Source organism: Gymnoscopelus microlampas, assembly GCF_963454915.1.
Source record: "Gymnoscopelus microlampas genome assembly, chromosome: 18".
Taxonomy (NCBI): Eukaryota; Metazoa; Chordata; class Actinopteri; order Myctophiformes; family Myctophidae; genus Gymnoscopelus; species Gymnoscopelus microlampas.
The window spans coordinates 27,849,268-27,855,267 of record NC_139955.1 but is presented as its reverse complement, the minus strand read 5'-3'; positions in this window follow the sequence as shown (position 1 = coordinate 27,855,267).

The window sequence follows — 6,000 nt, the reverse complement described above, 5'->3', positions numbered from 1 at the left end:
GAAGAAATTAACAATGTATCTGTCTGTAAGATGCTTTTATATTGTCTGTGTGTATGGGGGCGATTTATATTGTATTATTGGGTGTGTATGTTGTTTGAGGGTGTGCATGTGTGTGCCTTTTGAAAATGTTGTGTATGTGCAGATGTAAACACATGTGCTTGTGAGCCTGTCTGGATTATGAGTCACCTAATGGCGTGGCCATGTGCCTTATCACAACCCCACAGACACATAGACACAAACACACCTACACGCCAGCTTTGGCAAGTCCAGTTCATGCTGCACACACATACAACACACACACACACACACACACACACACACACACACACACACACACACACACACACACACACACACACACACACACACACACACACACACACACACACACACACACACATAGACACACACAAATAACTAACCTGACTTGCACACAAACAATTTACTAATAAACCCTCCTCTGTTCACACAGGGATGCAATTTCCTCTATTCACATTCATATCATATGTAGGCACACAAACACACATGCTAAACCTGTGGGCGAGTAGAGAGCCAGCCGGGCCGCGGCTGCAGGGTGGGTTTTTGCTTGTTGCCGTAACGATGGTTGATGTGATAAGACCTTCTTCCTCGGCGCCACACTCCAGGGGACCGCAGGGAAGGCGTAACCATGGCAACGGCCGGCCCGAGGTGTCACGCTATAATTGGGCCACGGCTGCACTTCCTGTGCGCCTTCAGTCAGGGGGGATCGCAGAGGGACTGTGTGTGTGCGTGCCTGAGTGAGTGTGTGTGTGTGTGTGTGTGTGTGTGTGCGTGCATCTGTGGGGGTGGGGGATTGCGTGTTTGTGTGTGTGTTTGTCAGAGAGAGAGAGAGGGGGAGAGAGAAAGCACAGCACGCCAGCCAGCATAGGACCCTGCCAACTCATGGAGAAAGACAGTGAGCTCTAACATCATGCTTTTACAATGTTCCTGCTGAATGAGACACGAGGTCCTTTTTGTAAAAGTCCACAGTTTAGTATTTCTTCCTCTCTGAGACAAAGGGGAATTTGAAATTCTTGGATCTGTGGCTTTTTTTTCCCCTTTCCCCCTTCGGTGCCTTTCTAGTGATTTGGAGCTTAATCCCCCCACCACCCTCCCCTCTCCCCTCCCCTCCCTTTCCCGTCACGCACGCACACACCCACACTCTCACACACACACACACACACATACACACACACACACACACACAGACGCACGCACGCACACACACACACACACACACACACACACACACACACACACACACACACACACACACACACGTACACACATGTACACACACGCACACACCGGAAATCTGTGTCACCCGCTGCCCAGCAGGTTCAGTGACTCCCTGAACGCCTGCAGTCTGGCTCCACTGGCCTGCAAGATGGCAGGAGAGAGAGAGAGAGAGAGTGAGGGGAGAAGAGAGGATAGGGGGGGCAGTGGAGGACAGAGAGTGGAGGGAGGAGGAGAGGAATTGAGTGTGTGTGGGGGGGCAGAGGGAACAGAGGGGGGTGGAAGAGGGGTGGGAGGGAGGGCCGAAAGCGGATCCAGCGAGAGAGGGAGAGGAGGGGGGGGGGGGGGGGGGGGCGACGTGGTGAAGGACGGAGAGGGAAAGAGGAAGGTACACAGCAGAGGGGAGGGGAGAGGTGCCGGGGGGGGGTGAAAACAGGAGGGGAGGGGGTGGAAGCGTGGAAGAGGCACAGGGAGGAGAGAAAGCAAGTGAAACCATGGTTGGGGGGGTAGAGGGACGGGGGGGGGGGGGGGGTGAAAAGCAGGCCATTGAGCACCAACATGGAAAGAGGGGAAAGAGAATAGGAACGGTACGGAGGGAGAGAAAAAAGATATGCTGTGATGAGAAAGACACAGGGATGGACAGCGGGGGATGAAGACAAGCGAGAGAGCCAAACAAAGAGGGGGAGAGAGTGAGAGAGAGATGGAGTATGGAAGATAACGACGAGTGATGTGATGGAGAGACACCGAAACGTAGCAAGACAGAGAGGGAGGGAGGGAGGAAGGGGAGGGTATGGGGTTAATGATGGATGCATTGTCCAGATTCAGGAGGTGTGTGTGTGTTGTCACAGACCCCTGTAGAGGTACATATGTTAGCAGCAGCAGCCCCAGACACATAGTCTCAGCCTGCGTAGGACTGTTGAAACGCTGCAGTGAAACCAGCCTCAAAATCAAGACAGCGTTCTACACTGCTGGGCAGGCCCTTATAGCCACGGGCCAGGCAGAGTCAGACCACCCAATTTTGGCTGTCGCACCCACTTGGAGACACAATGTCGCATTATGATTTTTTTGGGATGGTGTGATACAGTATGCACAGTAACTCCTCCGGGATAATTAATCTCTGCGAGTATACACACAGATTTGGTCACATTTGTACATGCTCAGCTCAGCCTCAGAGTTACAAATGTGGATAAATGAACACTGAGGATTTTCTTGTGTATGTCCCCATGGTATTAGAATTGACGTCTCTGTGGCGGTGACTGTTTTGTATAACCTATCACTATGTTAAACATCATTAGGGATTTTCTACCTAGAAAATAAGTTAAAGGTAGGGTAAGTGATATTTTTTGGTCAAAACAAAAAGTATTTTGTTAAAAGGTTAAAATACTATATTCTGATAGTAATCATTGCTATAGAGTGTTTTTTCAGTAACAGATGTCTCCCTGTCTCTCCAGCTCTTTAATAAACAGAAAATACATTTTTCGGTAGGTGTCAAAATCTCAGCCAATCAGGAGAAAGTACCCATTTTTAAGCTTAATTTGTATAGTGTTCCAGTTCCAATTGTGTCTGCTCATTTCTTAGTGTCATCACTTCCAATTTCACTTGTTTAATCTATATCCTGATTGAGTTCTCTGTCCTGGCTGGATAAAATTGGAAATGAAACTGAAACTGAAACGAAAATGCATTTTCTGTTTAATAAAGAGCTGGAGAGACAAGGAGACTCCTTTCACTGAACAAACACTCTATAGCAATGAGTACTATCAGAATATAGAGCTATTTAACACTTATTTTAACCAACGCAAATCACTTACCCTACCTTTAAATACAGAATGTCAATGTACCCCATATTCTTGACTCCCATCAGCCCACTGGACACAGTTTCATGACTCAGAGGAAAACAGATCCTTGACCTTGGTTACCTACTACAACTGCTAAAGGTCTGAAGAAGATATATATAATAAATATATATAATATATATATATATATATATATATATATATATATATGTATATGTATTATCTGCATGAATCTACCCCCAAAGTACTTCACTGAGATGAGTCAGGCCGAACAAATATATGAAAATGATATGCCTACAAAACTGAGCAAAGCAGGCGAAAATCATTTTCTGCCATGCCTCCTGTAAATACTCTGAATGGTAGCTAACTCTGCCTGTACAATAACATTTTGATTGGCATTTCCAGGGTAACATATACAAAGTTCTGTTTGTTTGCCAAGTTATGTTTATTTAATCTGTTGAGTTATGGCAAGAACAGTGATACAATCTCTTGGACTACAATCATTATTCATCACTGCTCTGTTTATTTGCACCCTCTCAAGCACAGTGTAGTCAATTACTGTCAGTGTGCATTTAGTCAGCATTCACTGATGTGCTACCACTACCCCCCACCCCCCAACACCACCACCAACCACGCCATTAACATGACGCCAAAAAACATATTTATTTTTCTATCACAGACAGACGGAGACAAATACAATGGATAACCTTAATTGGCAACGATATGCCATTATTGTAATGCTTTCCTGAACTATTCTGCTCCATAATCTGTCACAGAAACTGATATGAAACAGTCAGAATAACACCATCTTCTTGAATACTGAATCACAGTGCTATAAAATTGATCTTTACTCAACTAGTTTACACTCAGTGGCAGGGCTTTCAGGGGCAAATATTAGATTTTTTAATTTGTATCTGTGATCTTATATACAGGACATAAATACAGTATATCTATTATTTTAACATCTCATCTGGTCATATGGAACATTCAAATACCCACAAACAAGTGTAGAGTTAAATACAGAAATGCGGTTTCTTTGCTTGAAACCTTGTGGTTGTACAAATCCCCAGTGTTAATTTAACACTGTGTATAAATGTAGCCAAATTTGGTTACATTTGTACACTCTGTGAGTTACAAATGTAACAATTGAATAAATTAACACAGAGGATTTTACTCTTTATTAGTTTCTCTGTATACTAAGGGTGGTATGTTTGCATGGAGCATATCAAAATGTTGGTGGTTGTCTTTTGTACAAACTTCATTGTAGTGAATTACATTCACCTGATGTCCCAGGTGTAGGTTAGTTCTAATTAGGTGTCTACAATAAAATACAGCTGTACTCTGGGACCTCAGGATCAGAATTAATTTATTAGCCCATGTCAGCTCCTCACTGACTGGTGTTTTATTATTTTATGATGCATTGGTCAGTAATTTCACATAATAATGTTATAGCCTAGACAGCCATGAATTGAAAGGATTGCTTGTGCAAGAATGGAGAATTTTGTCATATTTTATCATAACACGGTAACTATTGTCAGAATGACCATTGTTAACCACACAGTGAACAGTGGTTAGAGAGACTGTCCCATAGCTGAAAGGTCATAGGTTAGATTACCCGACAGACACTGCAGCCCTATACTCATTGTAAATTACTTTAGATTAATTCTGGACAGTTGATCTAGATCTATGTTTTCCTGACATGTTTGCAATACTTATATGCTCTATTTGCTAAATCCAATCTGTTTTGCATGAAGGGGACTCTGACTCGATTTGTCAAGCTTAAAACAACAATCACTAAAGATCTTGTGTCGGCTATTTACAATAAGTCCACCAACCTTAGCTGTATTATTCATATGGAGGCAACACAGAACAAATGGCAAAGCCTCATTTAATCCGTCAGCCAAAATAAACACCGGACTAAATAGTGTGTATAGAGTATCACTCAGAAGGCCCTCAGTCATAACCTTTTATCAAGTTTGATTGAACACTGTGGCACTTGCCAGTGCCACCTCAGAGCATTTCTATTCATACAGTTTTTATTCATAAGATAACCTAGATTTTAGGAAAAATTATCGTGGACACATAAGGTGCTTGTATTTAACCACTTAAACCCTATATATTTTGTTGTACATCAAGTAGCGAAAATTGCCAACCTACAAGCTCACAACACGTCACAAGCTTTTAGATCTATTTTCGCCGAATGTTCACCTATCATGACATGTCAAGAATCGGGATGTTAGTGTTCATGTGTTTAAGGAATACATAACTCATAGTGGTACATTGACTCAGATCAGCTAACACAGGGAAGCTGTAAGAACCTTCCCTAACACATCCGGGACAACGCTCCACACTTCCCAGACTCTTCTCCCTTCGGGCTCCCAAACTGTGGAATGAACTCCCCATTGCAGTTAGAACTGCAGACTCACTTCCAATTTTCCGTCGTAATCTGAAGACTCCCCTCTTCCACCTTAGCCCGTAGCACTTGCCGTAGCACTTGCCCTAGCCTTGATGACCTTGCAGGCTTATGCAAAGGCTAAAATGTAATTTAGATATTATGCATGTTATTTAGATAGATGCCAGGTCATTTGTAGACATGGCATCCTATAGTGTGTATAGTTTCAATGTACAAATTACAGATTCTTTTTTAAATATTAGACTGATGATAGGTTCTTGGTTTACTTATGATCCTAGATGACTATTTCAATGCATTTGATGTAATTCCCTTGTGTTTTCCTTGCTTACTGTAAATCGCTCTGGATTAAGAGTGTCTGCTAAATGCCCAAATTGTAAATTGTACATGAGCAGTATTCAACGTTTAGACAACTCCACACCAACTCCACATGTACTATCAGTATCACATGCGTGTATACATTTAAAGCAGGCCATGGTGGTGGGCCTCCTATCTATTTCCCTCTAAGGCCGCTGTTCAAGGGGCTAATGGGCAAGAGAACAA